Here is a 26,851-nt window from a genome sequence, read left to right as displayed (position 1 = left end):
AGGACTGGAGAAAAAGGGATAGAAGCACCTTATTCTACCAAAACTTTTCTTGCTTTATATTTCAGCAGTCCACTGTGATTATGTCATTAGCCTCTTTCAGTTGGTGACAGCTTAAAGAGCTCAGCACTATTCTGACCAGTAGAAAAATTAAAAAAAAACAACAAAAAAATATCTAGGTGTTAATGGGGCAGTTCCAAACAGGAAACAGAGATAAACAAATTCCATCTGCAAAATGGTGGCCAAAAATAAAAGATATTCAGGGACTATTATTTATTATATGTCCAGTTTTCTTCCTTTACCCAAAATAACTGACATAGCTTCAAGTTTCAAAACACATTTAAATCCCTTTGCTTATTATAACAAAAGGACTTCTGTATGTCAAGCAATAAAGAATTGTCCAAAACTGAGCTGGTAAACCTGCAAAGCAAAGCACACACACTCCTACTTCCCCAGGTCTGTAAACAGTGTAGTTGTATCCCCCTACAGGTGGTCCTTAGTTTCTTTGCAGACAGTCACAGCTTTCTAGACTTAGGAACCTAACACTTATAGATTAGTGTACTTCAATATGGAAGCTTCTGCCTAGTCAATGAATTCTGTGTTTAAGAAGGAAGAATTAACATGTCCACTATTACACACGAGGAACCGAACTTACAAATGTCAGAATATCCAATGAAATTTATGTTTCCCTTACAAAGCTGTACAGAACTGAACTGCTTAAAACCACAATGAACTTTCTCCTAGCAATGAAAAAAATGTAAAATAAAAAATACTTATTACTTCCCATCAACTTGAGTTCACTGTGCAGATGATTAGCTCACCAGATTTAAACTTCCACTTGGCATTAGAGGAGGGGTATGTTAAATGACAGACTGTTCCTTCAAAGCACTGAAAATCTAATGTTTATCTTCAAGAAATAAAAAATAGGTGTGAGTTAGGTCTTAGAGAGCTTTCATTTGAATCACTTACTATTTACTTAAAAGATCAATACCACAAACCACTGGGATCTAATAAAGCTGAAAGTAGTTCAGACATAAGCCTGTTAAGAAATGAAATTAAATACTTCAAAATAACAGGCACAATATGGTAAGCTTTTAGGAAGAAACAATCATATGAATTCACATAAATTCTTACAGTCTTTTCATTCTTCCTACATTCAAAAAGCATTCCTAGTGGTAAGGGGAATTTTCTGTGTTCTTAATTAGCAAAAGCATTAGATCATTCAAGTTTTGCAGTAATCTTATATTATTAATTTTTGTTACTTTACTTAACATATATGGCTAAAAAATAAAGTAGAATTCCAAGAATCCTATAATTCTGAGAAATCCAGAGTCAAGGAACCTTTAAGAGCTTGCTTTTCCACTTGCACACCCTATTGCAAAGCTAATGAGAGAAACATGCACAAAGTTAGTGTTTGCGCAAACTGAACCAAAATAAGTTCATAGATAGCATAGTCTAGCACAACAACTTTTGCTTTTCACAATGAGAGGAATCAGAACATGAACTTTTATAGGTATACTGATGCACCAACAGCTAATTTATTTCATATTACATTGTTCAAAAACAGTGTCTTCTAGTGCCAAGCTTGATATTGCCATTAAAAAAGCCCGAATGAAAAATGTACTATAAAATTTATGCATTTCCCTGTAAAAATTGTGAAGTAGGCTCAAGAAATGCTGCTCCTGTCCAGTTAGAATCGTGCTGCAACAAATATATGTATATAGAAATTACAAGACCTTACAGAGCAACTAGTTTGTGCACAAGATGGGTAACTCACTGCTTATTTCAAGTGACTACACAACTTTATTGAACAGTAAAACCCTTGGAAAAGATCATAAGAGAGTGTAAAAGTATGATTTTATATAGAATTGTATTTATATCAGCTTACAAAAAAGATTTTTTACTTTATAGAAAGTGTCATGCAGCACCAAGAATATAGCTGATCAGTTCTGCCAAAGTCAAATTTTAACTTGGGCTGCTACATAGATTTCTGAGGTGTATCAAATTCCAACATGAGTGCTAAAATCACAAATGTAAAACAGAAGCATTTCTTTTTGCCCAAGTTGGGCCCAAATTTCATTTAAAAGCATTAGTTTTCTTAGCACAGGTAAACCAAAATACAGGCTCACATCAACAGATGCAAAATGAAGATTTTACAAAGTGTGACTCCATAAAAATGTACTAAATTTCAAGAAGGCAGAAACTCAGTCTAAGATTAATCAAACAAAACTTAAAGAAACAAAACTTTTGTTACCCTAATGAAAATAGTTACATGGTATACTCAGGTTGCTGGATTCATTGAAAATAAATAAATCAGTTGAAGAACATTACCTGGGCAGACTTGAATGGATCATTATAAATAGACTAGGTAGAGAGGTAGCAAGACGATTCCAAGCGCAATGAGATTTAATTCTTGTGCATCCTTTTACAGTAGTGAGACTGACCTATGTCACTTTAGCAAACAGAAAGTCTTCAAATATCTTCTATGTCATCACTACGATATAGAATAAATTTGTTGCTTTATTCCAGTTTCTTCATTATTGCTTCCTTGGTATTTGGTTTATTATTATTTTTAATTATAATTTCCCAAGCAAAAGTATTTCTCTTAAACTGATAGCTGGATGAACACCCAAAGTAAATTTATGATCAATTAATTCATTATTATCTCATTACATAACGAGATTTACTTAAATCTTACCTATCTGTTCTTAAAAATAAATCTGTGCTTGTTTTCCTAATATTTTCCCTTGCAGTTGAAAAGAAATGCTGCTCACTTCGAAGCATTTAGGTGCCCCAAAAATATGTATTTCCCATATTTTGGAACTAATTATGATTTAATTTTCAGTTTAATTGAGTTGAGCATCTTGCATGAACTACTGAAAGTAAACCATATGAAAAATTATGCGATTCATCTCTTAATTCTAAAGGTCAAATCTCTGAATCAGATCTCAATAATGCTGGTATTTCTAACGTGCATTTGAGAAGCTGTACTATACAGCAGCAGAAACAACTTTTTAAGATAAGTTACAGCACAAGTAGTATTCTGTGCAAGGTCTGAGCTACATGGAAGTCTTAATCCTTGCTGGGTAATAGGCCACTGATGCCAAAATTGCTACTGAATGGATGAATGGGTGGGGGCAAGCAGGAAGCAAGGAAAGAAAGGACAAACAAAGTACAAATTTTTCATTCCACAGAAAGACATTGGCAACACAAAGCAGGAAAATCCTTGAAAGCTGGACTGTTTGTCCATGCCATACCAAAGAATACAAGAGCCAGTGGCTCTTCATCAAATTCAGTACACCACTGAAGGAAATTTATTGAAAGGAATGAAAGTAACAAGATGTATTGCCAAGTTGGGCTCTCAGAGGCAAATTATATCACTTCATCCTGCAAAAACTAAGACTACCTTTAGGAAAGACATATTTTGGTAACATTTCACAGCTGGAAAGCAATGACATGTTTTCTATTTACAGAGTCTTAGATACCTGAATACTTCCAAGTTCTTCTACAATCCTCGTCAAACTTCAGCCAACTGAACACTGGAAACTGACAGCAAACGGCATCTTCTTCCCTCAGGTGTTCACTATCTAATTAACTGTGACGATTTCTGAATGTCTCATAAACTATACTGGGAGATGAATGGAACACTGGATTGTACAGCTTACCTAGCTTCTCTCTCTTCAGTCACGAAACAGACCCAGAATCATTCACTGAATTTTGATAATAGTTGTTCTCATTTTGCTTTGCAAGTACAGATTTCTGGTCTGAGTTATTAAAAGACAATTTTATTTCTAAATACTCCTTTGTGTAGGCCAACTGATGCAGAAACTAATTTCCCTTCTTCTTTTAGAGTCTGTCAGGATCTACAGAACCTTGATAAAATTCAGATTTCGTGGACACAAAAAATAAATCCCAGGCTTTATCATTCTCTTGTCCGTAACAGCCTTAAATAGTACATGAAGAAAACAAGAAGTTAATTGTAAGCCTCACAGAATTACCACTCTCATACTTTCTTCCTCTATTCTGCTTTCTCACTCCCTTTCTCTTTAAAGCTTTTTTTGTTGCTGCTGTTCTTTATAAGCACAGCAGTAGGAAAGACGAAAGACGACTTGCGGTGATAAAGAGACACCGCTGTTGAAACTATTATTAAAACACGACAAGAAACACTGAACCAACTGTGGCATCTGAGTGGGATCTGTCTCTGTTCACATAAAGGCTAAATTGTTACAAAAAGCATAACAAATCAGCAAAACCAAGACAGAGATGTCTTAGTTCTTGGTAGGCTAAAATGAGGCAGGAAAAAGAAGCACAGAAAATAATTTTTATTAACAAAGCTAGTAACATTCTGATCTGGACAAATAAAGCACAAAATAAATCTAAATTAAATGGGTCTTTTGGACTAAGTTCACATTTCATTAGATAACACTCTATAAATTATTAGACTAGAATTGAAGACAGTCTGGAAATACAAAAACACAGATTTGGTAATACACAGACTTCTCAGCAGGGGAGGTTTCTCCCTCAGTGTGAATGCCATTTCTCTATGAACAACAACCCTGCAATGTTAGAAACACATGTCTAAATCAAGGAAAGCAAGTGCAGATCCTTTGTTATTTTGCTAGCCATGAGGAAAATTTGATGTCTGAAATTCCCTTGTTTCTTTATACTTTTATCCCCCCACCTCTATTTCTTTTCCATTGTTCCTTCTCCTTTACTCCTCCCACTCTAACTAATGGAAGAAAGATTCTCGACTAACACTACACAAGGTGAAAAAAAATTATGGTTTAGAACAGGGATGATCATAGAAAAAAGTCATTATTTTTTAAGTGGGGAGAATGACATATAAAGAATATAAAGAGTGCTTCTATAGCTTATTGTACCACTGAGAAAGTCTTCATGGACCAGTTTACTATTAGTTCTGGATATATTTCAAACTGAAAAAGGTTATATTGTTTAACAACTTCTTTAGCTATTCTCTCCCTTGAAAAGACCTGACATTAAAATATTCTATGAAATTAACCTTCCATCAGTGAATGCAGGTAGTACATGCCTTCAGTACTAAACTTTCAATATCCAGAGCACACAAGAACCAAAAACCCTGGCAAAATAGATGAATGGTGTGATAGTCACATGAGATCTTATCCTATACACATCTGTAGCGCAACTCAACATACTTGTCTGGCAGCCTGTCTAGCACAGAGGCTGTCATCTTATAGGTCTGAAACATCACACTTTGGAAGACAGTATAGGTTTATTTGACAGGATGTAAAAAATTTATCTGCCTTTTCCAGGTATTAAAAAATTGGGAGCCTTAATATCTGGAATTCTTTTTTTTTTTTTTTTTCTCCTCTTTTATAAATGCCCTAACTTCTAAGAATATTAGAAGCAGAGAGAATGTTCTTTGAGGAACTTCAATGTCATATTATCATTAGTTTCCTAATGATTCATCTTCTCCCCTCAAAAATATTCATCTTTTTGGCATAAAATTGCAGCGGACAAAACACAATGGAGGTGTAATTCAAGATAAGTTTCTCACATGCTGTGCTGATTCTGGATCGGTGCCCCAAGGGTCTTGCTTAAAATCACCTCATTTCATTCACAATAGAACGTAACACGAATTTGGGATGTTAAAAATAGTAATAACAAAAGAACAACAGGACCTCAATTCATTTGAATCAATACTTCTTAAAATTGTCAACAAAGCAGGTATTAAAAAAATCTTGAAGAAAAAAAAGCTCGAGTGCTTTGAGGCTAGTGACAACATCAGTAATGGAAGGTGGAAAAGAAAGAGGAATACTCTATTTAATAAAAAGTGAAGACTTGGAAATATGGTCTGAGAGAAGGCTAGATGACAGTTTAAACAAAGAAATTTACTAAACTTAAACAGATTCTATAAATATTTGTTGGTATCATGACATTGTTAATAAGAAACCAAATGCATCTGCTCTTTGTGCAGTTACCTAGACTACATTTCTTGACACTACTGTTCAATAATAACCTCCATCTGCTCTGTGTGTCTGTCATTTCTTTTGCTATAACATACTGTGACAGAGGTTTCATTTGCCTAAACTTATCTTGGCAACTTGTACTTCATTAAAGAGAATCCTGCAAGCATCAGTTAAAGCTTTCTTATCTGGCCATGCATAGATAAGCTTCATAAATCATTCTTTCACTTTCCATTTTGCATCTTCTGGAAAGGTAACATTATTGAATTCAGATCACTGGAATAGAGCAGTACTGAAATGTTTATTGACCGGCTTTTAGGCACTGAGATCTGCTTTGAATGCAGACAGTAATATTAGCTAAAGCTTTTGAATTTAAAAGGGATGTCACTAATATGCTTTATACATCACCATAAATACTGTTTGATGGCAGGCCACTTTAGCAAGCTGCTACTAATCTAGGAGAAACAAAATATTATTGGCATATATTTCCTCCTTCCTTGTCATCTTTTTTTTTTTTTTAATCGTAGCATCTGAAAATAAAGTTATATTCATAGACCCAAGACCTCAATCACAGCTCAGTGGCACAGACTGTATCTTACAAAGAAGAAGGAAATGTGCAAAGGGACTTTAAACAAACCATCAGATGAGTCTGGCATTACACCAGGACAACACTCAATGCAAGTTACAGCGGCTGTGAAGGTGCCAGCCCCTAGTGCAGTTGTTTCTGATCTGTAGTGCAAGAGAATTAGGTCGGATTACTGCCTCTGCTCAGACTCCTATGTAGGAGTCATAAAACAACAAGCAGTATTTATACTGTGGCCAGTATTACCTCTTAATGGGGATCATTTGTTATTAGAATGAAAATAACGATGAGCCCATTTGCAGATGGACTGAGCTATTCTCTTTTGTGTCATACACAGAAGAGATTCATGCTGTGATGGCTGATGAGCCAAATTACAAGAGCCAAACTATCTAATAGAGTAGGAGGAAAGGAAGAGGAAACATTTTATTTGCTAGACAAACAAGCCTTCATCAACACAGAATAGCATAAATTCAGATCAAATTCAACTGACAGCTTTGAAAGGATATTTTCTATATGAAATCATATCTGAACTCTTCATTCTGGCAGTGTCAAAATATGTTGGCTTAACAATCAAGGCTAAACGTATATAATAATTTACAATAATTTGGAAACCTCAGAGATAAGTAGGGTGCTGGTGACCTGTATTTAGGACTCTGATCTACAGCAACAATTTGAACCAACATTTCACAGCTTCTGTGCACAAACCACTGGACTTCAGGGAGCCTGAAAATAGGATTCTATTGGTTCAACATACTCTAGTTAATCAAAATTAAGCATTCTGTAGACAAGAGACAAGAAAATACATTAAAGTAATTAAAGATACATACCTAAATGTAAAAAAAAAAAAGCCAAAAACTGTATTACCATTTCCTTGGAAGTTAGACCAATGTGATTCTAATGGTGTGGAATGGATCTGTGGTTCAAATTTAACTCGGACAATGAATTGCACTCTAGTGGAATATCCTAAAGCCCCGAGGTATGCAAAGACAAGCTCTGAGAAGCTTCTTGTAATAGTTGCCTTTCCCCTATTAAAATTACTGCTAAAACTGAACTACTTTATGTGAATAAATTTTTATTTCACAAAATGTACAAAAATAATCACGTTTTAAGTCAACATGAAGCAACTTTGACATAATTTTCCAACCAAAATTCCAACTTCACCTATTGAGTATAGTAAATCTTGATTATTCATGGAGAATCACAAACCACCCCCAGATAAGGAAAGTCAGTGAGAAAGTTCTGAAAGAGCTAAAATCAGTCTTCAGACCCTGTACACAAAAAACATGCAGCTGCTTAGGACAATTTCCCACATTTACCAAGCTTTGTAAATAAGTTCAATATCTAAAAGGAACTCTAATTAAATGTTACAGAACTCTAGGCTTGGTTGGCTTTCATTTTCATGCCAGCTTAGCAGAGTCTATTGTCTGTAGAGTAATATCTACCACTTTGATATTCACTCCTTTTGATGGAGTTGTGATGAGGGGAAGAAAGAAAAGCTACAAGAACATGGTCACCAGCTCAGAAAAAAAGACAAATTCTCACGTATCCCTATAGCTGCTGGGTACATCTGATTATGAATGGTTGCAATTCTTTCCATAGGAAAACCACAGAAGGCTCACTACAACTGGATGCTTTCCTTTCAGAGCCAGTTTCTGAACCCAACCATCCCCATTAACGTGTATGTAAAACATGAACTATTTCTCTAATCTGAACACTACTAACAAGATTGAAAGGGGTTTATAAAAGTTTTCCAACATTTAAATGTAAACTTCCTTGTTTAGAAGGAATAGAGAAGTCTATTATCAGTTTAGATAGCAATTTTATCATGAAATGAAGCTTTGTTTAAATGAATTATAATACCATTATAATAATTCCATTTTAACTAAGGTATTTTTTTGCTTCTAAAGGGCTTACTCTGCATCTACTGCAATTAGGCCCAATCTGCAAGGTAGGTAAAGTGAAGCAATTACTTTTTATGATCAAGAAAATAATTTTCTGCTGGGAATTTAAAAACAGTTTTTTGTAGCTGTTTAATTATGATCCTTACAGTGATAAAGGGGAAAAAAACCTGTGCATGTACTGCATTACAGGAGGAAGAAACAAGAATGTTAAAAATAAAAATGCAATCTTTAATGATAATCAAGGGAACGAAGAGACAATAGACAATTGTATTCAGCAAATAACATTATGCCTGTCTCAAATTCAGACCTTTTATGTCTGTATTGCAGTAATGTTAGCACATTTCATTAGTAGATTCTAAGCTTTTCATAAACTGCAGCAAACTTTCAAGTAAGAAGAATGCTAAAATTCCTAGTTGATTTTGGGAGACTGTCCTGTCTTCCAAGAACTTGACAGAAGAAAAGAGAGCACATCATATTCACTCAGTGTGAGGCAGTATGTGTACTTGTCATATTAATGACGAATTTAGAAATACTGAACTCATTAGTTTAGTATTAGTGAGTTAGAAAGGTATCTTGCTTCTCTGAGTATTAACTCAGAATACTAGTAACTAGATTTGTAGTAAAACTTGATAGAAAATAATAAACATTTAATAAGATTACAGAGAGTGAAATCTACTGAATATAACAGAGACTTAGCTATATGTGGGGATAATGATCAGACACTAGCACTTGCCCACAAATAAAAAATTCTAATAGTCTCTGAGTAGCTGAAATACTGCTGAATTTACACACATTCCTTATTCCTGCAGCCTGCAAGCAGTCCCCTACAAAAACATGCCTTCTCTCACACTTTGTCTGGATAACTAGGGCACAATAGTTTTGAAAATGAAGAAAGAAGTTATAAGTTAATGAGCAGAGGTGGACTCACTTTGAACATTTACAGATCAATATATGAGGAATTCAAATCATTACACGAAGCTCAAGGGAACTACTTCACTTTTAGCTCCTGCAAACCAAATAGTAGGATTCAATATAGAAGTCTTTCCATAAAATAACTGTTGAAGATATTATATAATACTTGCAAAACACTTTTTGATCTCTGAGAAAAAGATTTTATAAAGGCAAAATATTGTTATCTTTAACCAAAGAGGAGTCAATACTGCACTGTTTTAAAAGAATCTAAAACTTGATCATTTTTTATAATTATAGTCATCTAAAAATGCCTTGTACAAAAATAGTTCCCTGATAAAAACATACAGATACGCTGAAATTGATACTGACCTCAGTTGTTAAGCAACTAATATAATTGATATTATATATATTATATATTTTATACATATATATATATATATATGTGTATATATATACACACACATACATACATCCTGACCAGTTGTTAAGCAATTTGGAGCCACACAAACATTTTTTGTTTTAAAGCACATTTAAGAGAGTAACCTTAAAGACGCTGATAGTTTTAAAGTTTTCAAATGTATATATTGCAAGCAAATTGATCATTTCCCCTGTTATAAATGTCGTCCCATTTCAATTTCCAACTGCTCATATCTTTGTCAAATTAAACTACAATATTTCACATAAAAATCTGTTTTGAATCTTTGTTTCACTTATTTTTAAAACTTCAGCCAGAATATTCAAGACATTTTTAAAAAGAATACAACCTTTTCTCCACATTCAACATTTTACTGACCTTTTGCTTTATGGGTGAATATATTAAAATAGGAGTCATTAATTTTGGAAGTGACCTCATACAAGCAAAAGGATCTCTAAAAGACTAATGAATAGCTCTTGAAAGCATCAAGTTCCTTCATGGCAAGAGGAATAAATAAAATGAAAGCTAGAAAGACATTATCAAATAGGCACATCATTGCATTTAACAGGGAATCTTACATTGTTAATGACATTTGTATTTCTGACAGCACTGATATCCTTTTACGTGATAAAAAACCCCATGCCATTATAAAATCTTTCTAAGTCATTACTGAGTTTTATAAAGAAACAGATTATCCATAATGTCTCTTCATTCATTTGTTGGACACAAGCAGTTAGTTACATTGTTTTTACTACAAAGAACATGACTTAAGTTTTGTAGTCAGGCCATCACACAGCATTATGATCAGTCCGATTAAAAAGAAACAGTAAAAAAAGAAGTCTGCTACTTCTCTGTCCAGTTCCCATCCTGTGAGAAAGCAGGAGATGCTTACTGCTAAAATTCTGTTCAAGGAGATCCAAACTGTGAACTATTACAGTAAACACCTAAAGGAATTGGAGAGGAATGATGGGATATAGGTCTGCCAAGAAAGAATATAATTGTTTTGTGATAGGTGATAGATTATTACCTGTCTTTACATAATTAAGCAAGCATCCACTGTCTTGAATAGAGTATGATAGATTTCACATCAGATGCAGGTCTTGTTGATGGGTTAAAATTACATCACAGAAGATTGTTCTCTGTTACTCTTTGATGACAATGAACACCAGAATCTGTTCTGCACTTTAAAATCTTTCCCCAAAAGCATTCAATCTCAATTAAAAAAGGCTCCAAACAAGATTACTAACTCCTTCCTAAAACCAGGTAATGATTTTAAATGCAGGTAATGTATATGCTGTTGGGGGAATAAGTATCATATAGGTCAACTCCAAGGCTGAAGAATTCCACTTACCTCTATAATAGTGTCCATCTTTTCTACTGTTATTTAATCACTTTCCAGACTTTAGTGCACTAGTGCTTTATCCCTTATATACCTAACCTTAATGTGGATGGAGGAGGAGTTAAGATCTTATATTAATTTCATGAAATAGCACCCACTTTCAGTCATAACAAGCAGATATGGATAAACATCAGTATTATTTATAAAAAAAAAATAAAGCAAAAAAAAAAAAAAAAACCCCTCTGTTTCAGTAGGAGATATATTGTATTCCTTTAATAACTGAATTTACCATGACTAAAGTTTTCTTCACTGGCCTTTGATTTTTTTCTTTATTATACAACTTCTTCCCACCCTTAATGTTTTATCACAAGCATTAAATGCATGTGCCTTTCACAACTGTGTTGAAGATACCAGCTTCTACTGCTGCAGTCTTTACTGACACCTCAACACATCATGCTTCGTGTCTTTGTAAAAATCACCAGTACATTAAAATGAAAAAAAAAGTCTTTGCTTTTTGAATTGTTTTTATAAAAAGCATCATTGAAGCAATCCCATGTGGTTGGGCAAATGGCAATTGCATGAAATTAATACGTTCATTGAAGTTGTTCATACTTGAAAGGTACCTTCACTCCATGGAAAAGGGTTAAAAGCATTTTATGACCTGGGTTAATAATAGTCAAGTTACTGAGTCAATCAGCTGATGAGTTGAGAAAATCATTAATGGTGGATCGAGTGCTTGACCTGCTTTCTCAAAGGCAAAAACTAAAAATGGCTTCCCTTTAAAACACTAAGCAACCTTGAGAGCTTATGTGAATATTTGATTGACACATATGGTGAGTCAGTACATTTAATAAGACATTGGTTATTCTCCGATGTGCAAAACCTGAGGAAATATTTTTTCATATAATACTAGCTATCAAGGCCAGAATTTTCAGGAAATATCATTAATTTATTCTCAAGAAAATCTAACAGCCTGCTTCCAGTAGCACTATTTTTCTTAATCCCATTTCTGTATGGTAACTTTTTTTTTTTAATCAGCGTTTATACTTCAATACACATTTTTAAAAGAGAAATCTAAATTGCCTAAACTGATGTCACAAAAACCAATCAAGGGAATTTTTCATTGACAAACAACTGCAGATAGAGTTTTGCACCAAGCACTGTTTGCTCTTAAGCAGAGGTCCTACTGTGAGCAGGAGGGAAAAGAAGAGCAGAGATGAGAAAATGCAAGTGTGACCTATGGCATGTTTTGAAGGAGGAGGGTTTACCACGCAGATAGTTTCAGCTTGAAACCATCTCTGGAAAGAATAATAAGATGATTGCTACAGCTAGAAACTCAGTATTGCTATTTTGCTAGAACTCAAGGCAATGTTACCTCTCAAATTTACTTATAAAGTACCTACAGTTTTAGCTTCTGAATATTCCTGCTTCCTATATCTTTCTCAAAAAAGGTTTCTGTCTGTAAAAGAAAAAAAGCAGCTCATTATGGTGTTCAAAGCTTCATCATATGGTGAAAAGCTGAGATGCTAAATAAAAAGACTTCTGTATAAAAAAAGTCTGTCACTCTGTGCCAAAATATGAAATACACTGAGTGATACACTTTCTAGCTTTAACCTAGGAAAACTCTTGAACAGAATCAGAATTTTAAACACAACACCATGATTGGTGCCAAAGTTAAAGACTCTCAGTGTTCACTTAAACATATTTTAGTAACTTCATGAGTTTGGAACCTTGAATTAGTATTAAGTACAAATCTCTAAAGCTGGATTTTCATGGTTCTTAGACTATATCTGATGTCTCCTCACTTTTTTTGGGTTTAGCCTATTTGCAGAAGCCTCGCTTCTGTGTATGTTAAGGATAAAATTCTTCAACTACATCACCGGATATGTATTACCTGAAACTGCTTACGTGCTTTGAAGATGAAGCAAACACACATTTACTTAACATTGCTGAATCTAGTTATTACTGAATCTAATCTAAATAGTATGCTTGAGAAAGAAAACCTAATATTCTTTGCTTAGAAACTAAATTATATTTAGTTATGACTTGATCTGGACTATCATTTAACTTTCTATTATATGTAGGTCTTATATCTTCATCACTGGAGTACTGGACAGCAATAAAGAAAGAGTTGTTGCTTCATCCATAACCACCACAGATACTATGGTTAGAGTTCAAAGTAGAAAAGTCTCATGTCTGATAACAGCAAATATTAATGTTCCAGAACAACAGAAATATCATGCATCTTTAAGGAACATGGGTGTTATCTATTTCCTAATTTTTTTAATTTAAATTTCTTAAATTATGTTTTTGCTCCCTCAAGACAGCTTTTAATTCTTACATTTTGCTCTGCATGTTGAATTGTGTTCTATTAAATTGCTGAAAACACCTAGTAAAAGCACCAGCAAATATCAACAGTGAGATAGTTATTGGCAGACAGTGTTTGAAATGCAAATAATTACAAAAGTCTACCTTCCGTTCAACCTATAATTGCAGGGTAGAATGGAGGACAGGTGGGTATTTCAAGCTCTGTTAAGCACTAACATTTTTAAGTGTCTCTCTGGATATGGATTTTGATTGATGGCTGATGTGTCATCACTTGCTTAGAAATCTTGTAAAATAATGTAAACAAAACAGCCAATCTTCTACAAAGCTTCATCTTTGTACTTTTATCTGTTAACACAGAATTGTTTCTAATTAAACTACAAGTGCAGGGAAATTTAAAAAAAGAGACAAAACAAAACAAATTGAATAAAGCAATGATCTAGATTACTGGATAAGCAACAACCTTGCAAGAAAAAAATGCAAAAAGCAGCAGAGAGAATTTAAATGCATGTGCTATTGCTAGAAGAAATATAATTATCAAACCACAGGCAGTCCTCATTTCACATGAAGTTCTAACACTGGTCAGCAAATGGGATTATCTATAATGAAAATAGTATGGTCTGGTCTAACGATACTGGGATTATTTTAGCTTGGACTTGCCCAGTTGTTACTGTATATTCAGGAAGAGCTTAGAGTAAAACTTCAAAATTTCACAAACTGCAGGTCCTTGTTGGCTTGACAGTGTTGTGTGTTGTTACTTACTCACTGACCTTGAAATCTAGGACAAGAGTTTTATTTATTCCAGCAGATTCTACATCAAAGAACAAAAAAAATCTTCCATAGTAAGTAACTCTTGGAATAATACGTAACATCAAGGACATAAAGGATCGTAATATGCTTAATAGAGAATGTAAATACAATACTTAAGTTTTGCTCATGAAGCTTAATAACCCCAAGTCCAAAAACAAGCCAGATTTTTCCAGAGAAGAAACCTTAACAGAGCTTGTCAAGCGTTATTTAAAACCAGTGCTCAGCTTCCTGCTCACTTCAATATCAATCACCCATTTAATAGTGATTTGTAAGTTCAGTTTATTCAAGCAGGGACTGTGTATGAAGTGGGGAATGGCACACACAAGTACACTGGTGAAAATACTGGTCTGTTTTCAGGCAGTAGTGAGCAGTGCCTGATGCACTCATACAGTACCTACAGATATTTTTTGACGCATGCAGTGGAATAAAAATTGAGGGGAGTCCAGTATGAATGATCTTTTCTATGTTCGAATCAAGTTAAGTACTATAGGCAAAAGCAACTTCAGGCTCCATTACTGTCTCTGAAACAACTTAAAGCTCAGCTAAGCAAGAGGGTTTGAAAAATTTTACAAGACCTTTTCTTGCCCAAACAACTAGAACTTGAACAGCTAATGGTTATGCTTAATTTATCCACACACCAGTTGGAGAGCTTTGTCCCTACCACTCTCTTGGCAAAAAGACTCAAATGATAGCTCCTTATCTATTTCAAGCCAGATGGCCTGGCCTGAAGTAGGTTAAGAAAAAAAACTATGAATTCTTCATAAGGAGACTACAGGAATGTCAACCTCTATAGAGAGAGGGGATAAACTTAGGAACATTTTCAAGCCATCAGTTATTTGCAAAGGCAATCATAAATCCATAGCCTCAGTCAACTAAGGAGATTAAATTTGCCTCTTGCTGTTTGTGTCCTTTTCCACATAAAGTTCCAACTGTACTTGAAACAATTAATTACAGAAACATCATAAGGCAAACCTTTATGCTGCAAATTCAATTCAGACTGACAGATGCACACAAAAAGATTGCTGACTATACAGAATGAGCCTCCGCCTCTGGGAACAGTGATAACTTCTGAGTGTATACAGAGCAGAAGTTGGCATCTTCTCAGGCAATGCTCAAGTTAGCAGTATCACCACCATATCTTCTCAATCCCCCAGTCAGGATCATCAGCAGCCCAAAATACTTAACAAACAATATTTCTAGTTAAGTAGTACTGAAAATGGAGATACTAATAATAGTATCTTGGAGGTCTCAGATGCTAGAGATTGCACAGTGTGTTCTCAGTAGGTCAGTGTAACCATATGGTCAGGCTTATTGGGGAAGTGCTTCATCTCTGCTTTTGTCCTCAAAAACCATCAGGAATTAATATATGATGCTTCCAAATGCTCACCACAATGGGAGGACTCAGTCTTCTAAAGAAATGAGTAGCAAATTAGGTATCCTCTTGAATTTAATCCTGAAACTGAGCTGTTTTAGTTAATCTGTAGTTCTAAGTAAGATTCTCTTTCCATCCTTTTGTTTGTTTTTTAGTACTTCATTAATCTTGTTCTGCAACACGCTATTTGCTGTTAAAGTTTGCCGATTTCTACCGAGTGCTTAAGCACTCTGTGATAGCAAGTGCTACTAATACCCATGAAAATATAACAAAACTTGCATTGAAACACATGCCTTCCTCTCTAGATTGAAGGAAAACTGCTAAAACAAGCACAACAGAATTTAATAATAATACTAACCAGAGAGAAAGAAAACAACAGCAAGCAACAGAAAACTAAAATAATTTCACAATAGGAAAACAGGAAACACTTTTCCAGTATATTCAAATAAGACAGGTTCAAAATGGTCCACAACGGAAGAAAAGAATAAATTAGAAGTGATCAGATCACTGTAATGGAATGTATGTGGATAGAACTGGAAATCTTTCTCTATTTTGAATGCCAGTGAAGCACATGATTGAATTTCAGCGGTTAACTTCATTACTGGGAGAAAACAGAATGATTGGTGAGTTACAGCTTATCCTCAGTCCAGTTCACTGCTAAAGTATTAAGGAAAGACATTTGCAACTGAAATGGAAAGATTTAGAATATGGAAGAAGAGCTTCAGAAGTCTTGTGCTGTGTGACCAAGAAATGAAAGGCATATAAGCCCAACATAAATATATACAAAATAATAAAAAAGTGAATGCAAACTGGATATTACTATTTACCACAATTTATAGCACAAAACCAAACCACTGATGTTGAACGCAAGCAATTTTTGAAGAGAAGGAGATAAATATTTCAACACAGTAAGTAATTAACCTGTGGCAGTTTTCCTGGAGGTATTATTAAGAACAAAAGTTTAGCAAGCTTCAAAAAGGATTTAGACATTTATATGCATTATGAGGATATCTATGGCTGCATTAGACGAGATTAAAAAAATAAGACAAGAGATTTCAACCCTGATTCTTCAGTGAATAAGTCAACTTCTCTCTGGTGGGCATTAGAAAGAATCTTTCCCAATAGGTAAACTGCTCTAGAATTAGGCATTATGGTGCTTTCTTCACTTACCCTAGAAGGAACTAGCGCTCAGCACTCGGATTGCTGGAAAAGACGACAGATTTGCTTTGGCTATTTCTACCTTTCAAGTACAGTATTAGGTATTATTATGCAATTCAATTCAGTATGTGTGAAAGTGAGCCCACAGGATTTGAAAATTACAATAAATCTTGTATCAATCATTTCCTTTAATTATCTAGTTGTAAGTCACTGGAGGATGACAGCTTTGCCTTTACAAAAATTCTGTTTTGTGCAACTTCCCTTAAAATTTTGGCTTTTCACACTACATCTTAGTCTCCAGTCCAGCGCTTCGGTAAAACACACAGATAATTTCATGTGCTGTGAAGTTTCCTGTCAAGAGGATGCACAGAAATACTGCTTTCCTGTAGCTTACTGCTCACTAAAGTGTGATAACAGTTCTCATGACATCTGTAGTGAGTAAGGCGACATCCTTTCAGTAGCACCATTAAAATTTAGCCATCTTTTATAACTCTACTAGGATCCCCAGTAGCCTGCTCTCCTTCCTTGCAATACACAAGTGTTCTCTTGTGTAACAATATTTTCCCACCCATGCCAAATCTTAATAAATACAAAGTCTTTCAGGTTGTTCCCAAAGTCCAAATAATCTCTTGCCAACAGCTAATCCAGATTGTGAGAATAGCTTCAAAAGTCAATCAAGACTCACAAAAATTACCTGAAAATGGGACACTTTGATGTTCTTCTATTCAATAACATATGCTTAGCCAGGAAAAATGTTTGTATGCAACCTCAGTATATACTGGTAATGTGAAAGGAACGACGTGGAACTAGGCAGTTCACATCCTAAATCCTGAAACAAGTGATGAGAAAGAGTTGACGCATGCTGCATTAAGCAGCAATCCCAATTTGAAGGACTGTTTCTAAACTATGTTCTTTGACCAGTAAGTATAAGACACAAGCCCAGTTCTCAGAGCAAAGATCTAATCTACCTAGGGAAATTTGTAAAATAGATTAAGATTAGTATCTTAAATATTAAGCTGACAAAAAATAATACTCTCTTAGTCTGAACTAATGCATTGTTAAAGCTGCTCTGTTCAGAAAAGAGAATAGAAAACCTAACCTTAACTCTTTCCTCATATTCTAGCTCACAGAACCAATGATGAACATTCATTCATGAGATAAGCATGTTCCAAATCTCTACTGCAAGGTGAACTGGATTTCTTCACAATCAAGACACATGCTGTTAAGGCTGTCTGTCTTAAGTAAAAGCTATTATCCCTACTTGCCTCTTTCTGACAACACTTTTTTTATAGCATAGAAAACAAGATCATTCAGCTACACATTTGTCTTGTTTGCAGCACACCCATCAGACTAGATTCCTCAGAAAACACCAGCAGTAGAAGGATTTAACTGCAGAGATGGATTCTTTCAGCACAGAAGAGAAACTATTGAGTTGCTCAGAGCTGAATATTTACGAAGTCCAAGACAATCAGAAAGAACTTCCAGACGCTCGGGGAGCTTAACAAGAACCAATGTACTTAATGGGTTAGGTGAAGGACTGAGAAGCACATTTTCCAACTTGCTTGACTAGTCCCCTATTATATTTTCTAGATATAAATAAACAGATACTTAGCAATCAATAGCAAAGTAGGAATTGCACTTTCAGAGGTCATGCCACACCACTACTATAAGGCAACATCCTTTGTCTGCTAGTTTTATAGAAAAGTCAATGCTTAAACATCAACATCACTGAATTTGAATATAGATATAAATACACAGAATACCCCCGTGGATTGTCTATGAAAGTTTGTGTTTGTTTTTTCACCATATGCCAAAGATTTCCAATTTGAATTAGAGGGAGAAAAGCAGCTATTTATTTCTTTTAGAAGAATCTGGCATGCGTACAAAATGTGAAATACTGTATTTTTATAGATTACATTGTAAGTTAATGTAAATAACTGTGCCGAAAATGGCATTTTCAAGTGTATAAAGACAACTGCTTGTCAATAGGTATCCGTAAACGATATAAAAAGCCTTAATGGCAGACTGTGTACATAACCATATTGTCTGAATTTCACTTACACTCAGCTCAAGCTATTTTAACATCAGGTGACTTTTTGATTGTTTCTATATTAGTTGCTTTTTTGTTGTTTTTTTTTTTCTTTTTCTTTTTTTCCCTGAAGAAAATAACAATATAACTGCAAAGGAAACATCTTCACTTATAGCTCAAGGTCATCCCTAGAGACAGCTCATTCTAAATAAATCTGTCTACACTAATTATAGGTGCGAACTCAATGAAACCAATTATTGGTGCAGACCATCAGTTCAGAGGAAGGTAGTGCTTTTAAGTAAATAAATTATCATTTTTACATTTACCTTTATTAAAGAATCTAAGATCTCTTGTATCATCTCTAATCCCATTAGATTAACATCTAATTAGACAAGAATTCTTTTTTGTTTGGTCAAACTTGAGTAACCACACGTGACTTTCAGTAACTTGCTATGGATTTGTCAATATTTCACTGTGAGCATAAAAGACATTTTCATATATCAGCAGTTAGGTGGTTCCATTAACCTGAGGTTGTAAAATATACATAACATATACAATACTCAATACAGTCAGATGGGCTACGCTGATGGGCTTTTGTAGCAGATGTCTTTTTTATACCTCTGAAATAATGTAGCCGTTGCCATAGCTAAGATTTGTAATAAAAGATGTAGCATACATCCCAGAGAGATTATCCACTAACCACTAAAGCTTATAGCCTGGGATGCTGGATGCTCAGAGTCCCTGCCTGAATCCAGATTCAAAATTTACAGCAAGCTTCCATATTTATAATTGATGACAATATTAATTACAGACATACAGGCATACACACTCTCTTCATCTCCCTTTGAGGTGTTAAATATGAATATATAGCCACAGGTTGTTGCTTGAGCAAGTATCTCTAACATATTCTTTTTAATGCAGGGGGCATAAAATTCTCATTAACAATAATTGGAGTTAGAAGCAGGAATCCCAGGAAAGATGCGTTGTCTCATTAGATATTAACTAGAAATACTGTAAAATATTCTGTTTATTCATTGTTAGAATTCTGAAATCTTTTATTTTTTTCATCTTTCAAATTAATTCCTCTATGAATAAATCATTCCGAGACAAATGAAAGCTCCTATAAACCCAGAAACCACGTATACACTTGTAGCTCCCCTAAGAATATAGCCTTTCCACTACATTGTGGAGTTATAAGAAAACAGTTTTACAGCACCTGCATCCTGTACTGCACAGGTAATTAATCTCCACCAAAGTTCAGAGACCAGAAACTTCTAGTTATGTCATCTCTCCTTGATATTTCTGCCATACTGGAGCTCAGAAATTGCTGGTGGAGTTCTGCTTCATGACAAGAATATATCTATTATTTTTGCCTACACAGCAAACCACATCATTTCTTCTACATTGAAAAGAACATGGAGAAGAAGATAGAGTTCTCTTTAGGAATTAAGAAGTCAGAAGAATTGTAGTCTTCTGTCAGGCACCCATCACTCTCAACAGTCACCCAAAAGTGGTTTACAGCTCCATCAGAAAACTGATTCTGTTCAGATAGATCTTTCTGAGTCTCAGAAAGTGTACTTCGTTATGCTGCATATGTCAGGATGAAATTTTCATTAGTAGCTTAAGTCCATCTCTTAAAGTCAGACAAAGCATTCCCACAGATTTTGGTGGAAGAAATTATTGTCAAATGGTAACAAATAAAATGATCCTTTCAACTCCCGCTGCCAACTGAGAGATTACACATGATCATTTGTTAAGAAAAAAGCAACTGCCTCCTTAAATTCATGTGTTTTTTTTTTTGTGCACAGGTCATTTACTGGTAAATAAAATTAAGAGGGATCCTTCAGTAACTGATTTCCTAGAGCATATCCACATACGGATACAAAGTAAGTCCAAACAAAAGTGCAGTTGAATAGTTTAGACAAAACACCCTTATCCATTCTCATTCAAGCTAAAATACTGTTCCTTCCTACTGCAGCTGACAATTCAAAGAAAATATACCTTACCCCTCTTACAAAATAATAATAATAATTCTGTACAGGATGTAAAGCATCTCAAAAGAGAATAACTGTCAGTCTCTTAAAGAAAGTAGCAGTTGCTGGCAAAATTTTGTTGCAAATTTTAAAACAAAAAGAAAAGGATCAAACTGGACAACACTTTCCTTTTATTGCCGTTTCATTGCTTGATTGGTCAAAACTGACAGTGTGATTTATCATCTTCACTTCATCTGTTAGGGTTAAACCTTTCCAAAACGCCACAGGACTGTAAAGGATGCTACTCTTAACCTCCTTGTTCTTCCATTAATTCACTTATAATTCAGTATAGTTGGAGGTGCTTCACCTCCATACTGCTGCATTACACTGCATTCTTTCTCAATGTTCTTATTATTCTGTGGCACAATCAAACCTCTATTGCAAATCCTACAATCCTAACACTTAAATCCTGAAGAATACTAGATAAAAAGAATCTGTATTCATGTGTATGGTAAAAACAAACATACACAGAAGTATAAAAATCGCATACCAGAACAAGTTCTCGAAGCTTCCTTCTGTTGATAGCAATGATAAATCTCTCACTAGACCTGACATTTCAGTACTTAGATTTTAGTGTCACTGAACAGTCCTGCAGCATTTGACAACAGAAGACATGTTTGCAGCACATACTTCAGTTCACGATTCCTTCACATCTCCAGTAGCTTCTTGGTTCAGCCCCAGAGGCTATCAAGTGATTACTTTTCTGATCTCTTTTCTTCAAGCAGGCACAAAAAGTATACAGAGCTTATAGAAGCTGACTTCGCAGTCCGAGCACTTTCTGAATGTTATACTTTGACTCTTCACAAAGTTAGGTATTTTTTTTATTTTGACATGTTTTTCTGTAGAGTGCCAACATCATTCCTATAGTACTCAACATGCCTCACCTTAAAAAGGTGATACAACCCTTCATAACACTTCACAATCCAGACATCCTAGTACAACTGTATTATGAAATTGCAGACCCTTCATAACTGATGTATCACAATGTTTTGACTAGCTCATCGTGCTTTATCCAGAGATTCCTTCACACAATTAAACTACATCCGTGAACAGAAATACACACATGTACTTGTAAATAAATGTTACACTACTTGAAATTGCAAATATTTGTATATGAAAGGTTTTGTTGCTGTTCTCCAGAATTTACACATTCAAAGTCTTAAGGGTGGCATTTTGTGTCCTCTCAGTACCCTGGTTTGCACTCTTAATAACGGTGTCACATTTTCCGTTGCAAGTGGGAATCATGCACCAGCGGAAGATATTTTACAGTGTTACACTGAATACATCCAAGAGCTATGATCAACTCCATATTATTTTCCTGCATAAAATAGCCAAAATAAAATGTGAAAAGATCTATAAGCACATTTTGAATTATATGGTTCTATGAATACTATGATTTTATGAATGTTTTAAGCCCTTTAAAAAGTCAAGAAAAATTCTGCTAAAAATGATATATTTATTCACTTTTTATTCCCTATTTCCCCTGTTCTTCCAAACTAAGGCAAAGGAAAAAGCGGAGCCTTGCTATGATCTTTACACAGAACCTAATCAGAATGCATCAAGAGTTTGGTTGCGGATTCTAGGAAATAACCTAACTATGGTAGCACTCTGCTGCACACCTTCTCACCAGAACCTATATACACATATACATATGGAAAAAAAAACTTGTCTATTACTTTTGCATATCCACAATAAACAGTTGTTTAACACAAGTACTTCTACTCTGTGCTATCAGGCAGAGGAAACAGAAAAAGCATTGCATGCTCCTTGTTTTGTATAAATACGTAACAGTATTCAACTTTTTATCACTTCAAGCACTCCTGTTTATTCATAACTACTTCCAAATTCTATGTCTCTGCTGTAGTTGTTAATGTAAAAACTCTCAAGGGCCAGTCCTAGCCATTCTCTCTAGGAAAAAACATGAGACACACATTACTTTTTCAGGTCTGTGTACCTTGCTCTCTTGAGGACTTTCTGCACTTACTGATCTGTGGTTTTTATAACGTCCATTTGCTGTTCAACATTCCTATACACTTCTGATCAAAAGCACAGATTTCCATGCCCTGATTGCATACAGATTCTTCTGCATTCACTTTAATTATTTAACTGATTTACAATATCAGTTCTATTAACAACACCTGTGTATAGTCAATGAATATAAAGATGCTATAATTATGAAATAAACAAGAGTTAGGCAAAGCAGATTATAGTAACAAAAAGAGAATAGATGAAGCTTACCCAGGTCCTGGGCTCACTGCAAAACACCAGAGGAGAGAACTCCAGAAAAGACCCTTCCCCGCAGGTAGTCAGCTCTTCAATGGGTCTAGGAGAGATGGAGCCAGGCTCCACCCATTCTGGCAGCACAGGTGAATTGCCTTCACCTGTGCTCCTGTGGCTGACTCATTGCTCGCCTCAGGTGATCAATCAGAGGTTCAGGCTGTGATTCAGCAGTTCCCATACAACCTGAAATACAACATATTCCAGATCTGAACTAATTTACATAATTCCCAAGTCTCAGTGGCAGCACCAAGCTATAGTATTCCAAGTTGCAAATAAGGTTATTACAACACAAAATTCGAACTGATTTTTTTTCTTCAAACATTGTAGCAACAGATATTTGTTCATTTGAAATACTGAATCCTTTGCTAGTGAAAAGACAGCACATATTAGAAACATGGGACTTTATACACACACACACTTTTTTTTATTTTTTATTTTTATTTTTTACTAGAAAAGGCACTAAAGCAGATCACTGGGACCCATCACTTCCAAATAGAGCTGGTTTTTCTTTCTTTCATTGTGATTTTCACGAAGGGCTCGTTCTGGTCCAAAAAAATGTATGTTAAAATGTGTTTTTTCTTAAAGTATTTTTGAAGTTGCATCAGTGTCTTTAAACTTTTTATCATTCCATTCTAAATGCTATTTAAAATTCTAAAGTTTTTCATATTTAGTTCTAAAAGGAGAAAAAAAATGGGGAAAAAAGATCAGGGGAATACTCAAAAATTATAAAACTGAGATTGGATTTCTGAAAGGCAGTTGTTTTTGTTTTTAAGAATTGAGTAATTTTAATCCCAATTCCAAGAAAGTAAACTTCATGTTTGTTTGTTTTTCAGAGGTACACTGATCTGCTCTTTGGAGAGAGAGGGAGAGAGAGAAAAAAAATGGTTTTCCAGAACACCTCTATTTGGCCATTTTTAAGTGCATATCATCAAGTCACCTTAAAATCATTTTATTGCATGACTGACTGCTCATCCCACGTCCCAGCTTTGGCTCAGACTACACACAACTTACCTGCTCCTAAAGCCTAATCAGAAGTTTGAAATACCATCTCATAAGAAATCTGCTTTCAATTTCATAACTTCATACTTACACCTGAGAGGAGTTAGTTAGCTTACAATTTTAGGTAAAGACACACAGACTTTGACTTTAGATGTATCCAGAACACTGTATTGAAATCTTGTACACTTCTGTGACAATACGCTTTCTTGTGACTCTATTCTTACACTTTTTCAGATGCCAAAGTGTATGGAAAAGTTTACTGTTAGCATGTACTTCCTAGTGAAGCAAAGCATTCTCATCCCCTTACGACATTACCAGTGCTTAGTGGTTGCATATTTTACTAAGGACTAGACAATGTCACCATGACACAGTCTAGAACAGCATGCTTCTGCACTGAAGCATTCCACAAGAGTGACCGCAAATTAGTCAGAGGCAATTCCATCTTGCTTCCCTGTTGTTGTAGAGAGAAAGTAATTAGCTGCTGGCCTATAGCAGCAGCAAATCATTAACCCTCCTGCCCCTAAACATTAGCTCAGCTGTGCCAGCCACTGAATTGCAAAGAAAATAAATATATCTCTGCCCATCTTATACATCTTTTGGTCCGAGAATCATCATATGGGTACTTTCATTGACTCTTGAATAATCAATCTAGATTCCTGAAACGACTGAGAAGGATTTGGATCTGCTCATGTGATATCCAAAACATAATGTGGCGCTGGGTGACTGCAAAAGCTTTCCAGCGTTCCTGAAAGGGCAAAACCACGTACACCCACGTCAGTTCCTACACATCCTTATACTATGACAAGTCTCTGGGTAAAAATGAGGTTAAAGCTTGAGCAAGATCTGGGGCTGAGTTTTATAACCACTGCCTTGTTTTATCTTTATTATATATCACCTAACTATTTTAGGTTTTGATTCTATCTAATAAACACAATGCTTGCCATTTAACATAGACAGCATGATTATTTCTCACTTTGAGAAATATTTAATTGAAGTATTTCTTTTGATATTCTTCTTACATGGTCTTGAAATACATGTTGTAAGAGCAATTTTTCTTCACGGCTATAAGTTGAGCATCAAAGTAGGACAAACACATCCATCTAACTCAATGGGCCAAACATAAAAATATAAGCCTCTCACAAATACTTATAAGAAATCATGTTTTATCATTTGAAAGATGGAGTCATTGCGTTGGCATTAGAGCCTATGCATTAGATCAGACAGCAAATGAGATATTGATAGAACTATTTTGAACACTCAATAAGCTTTCTAATGATTGATAGCTTTGAGCTGACTCTGGTAATATTCATGTCTGCACTTGGAAGCTAGAGATTGAAACTGTAATGCAATATTCTCTTTGTGGAATTCATAAACATAACTCAAATTTAGGTAGTGGCTCCAGTAGCAGAATTTGTATGGAGCTCTTTCTTCATAGTAAAAGATAAGAATGACAACAATTTTCACTTGTTTCAATATTTCCATCTACATTTAAACAAATCAGTGCATCATAAGATTAGATCAGGGAGGGGGAAGACATGAGAGACACCGAGCAAAAGAATAATCTCAGGAACCAGAACTTCTCCGTATCCATTTTGCTTAAAATGTTCTGCAGATTAATCCCACTGATGTCAACAGTAATTGAAACAGAGTAAGTTACTGGATACTTACTCTGAATAAAGAACCAAAAAGTTTTCCCCTATATAATTTTCTGTAGTATATTTTAAAAAAAAAGTGGACAATTTCCACATCCCATCATTAATCCTTTACACCATTAAAGAGGGGAAAAGCAGCAGAGGAGAGAAATCTGACCATGACTTATGAGAAAGAAGTTTGATAATTATTGAAAATCCAGCAACTTTAGGCATTTTGTACCTTCCGCCATAAACTTCATTCATTTATCTGAAGGAGGAATCTAATATGGAACTACCAAGAATATTCTTTACATTTGCAAATTTTTCTCTTTGTTTCTTTAAGCAGAAAAACTAAAAAGGATTTTAATTTCCCTAACCTTTGTAAAATAATGAATGACATTAAAGACATTATCATTTATCTTAATTTAAATTTCCAAGTTCCAGGGTGATGGAAATGCTCTGAGAAAGCTTCAGTGTGAATTCGGTGTGAATTACAGCCACAAACATAGATGATTATCAAATAAGTTTCCCTTCAATTTCATCCAAAACTGGGTACAGGAGAATAGCAGAAGATGCAGACTAGAAGTCTTATCATTTGTAAACATTTGTTTTCCCTTATGGTCTTATTGAAGTGCTATTCACAGGGGTATTGGCACACACTTGCAATATGTTTGCAATCCAGATATTAGTAAAATAAAATATAAAACACATCAAGATTCTGTACATTAGAGAGGAAGTTCATAAGAATTACTTCATCAAATTAACTGTTAAAATCACAACTGTAACAGACTACAAGCACTAATGCAAATTTTAATTGCCAGTGATGCACTGATGCTTCAGTACCCTCAGGCATATTCCCCTTCTGCCCTCCCTTCACCTGACATGCATTCATTTCAGCCCCTCCTACACAAAACAGTCAATAAAAGCGTGTGTATAGTTAGGGATTCTCTTTGGAATCTCTGACTGTCAGCAGAGGTAGCTCTTCTTTCACTTACTTGCTATTATTCCAGTGTGAGTCTACAGTCATCCATAACACTGCTCTTGATTTATGCAGTCCTACCAGATTAGGATCAGTAACTAAAATGAACACAGTTCGGCACATGTTGATTTATTGTCATAACC

This window comes from Phasianus colchicus, chromosome 4, assembly GCF_987193195.1.
Source record: "Phasianus colchicus chromosome 4, bPhaCol1.hap1.1, whole genome shotgun sequence".
Classification (NCBI taxonomy): Eukaryota; Metazoa; Chordata; class Aves; order Galliformes; family Phasianidae; genus Phasianus; species Phasianus colchicus.
Note: the sequence above shows the minus strand (reverse complement) of the source record.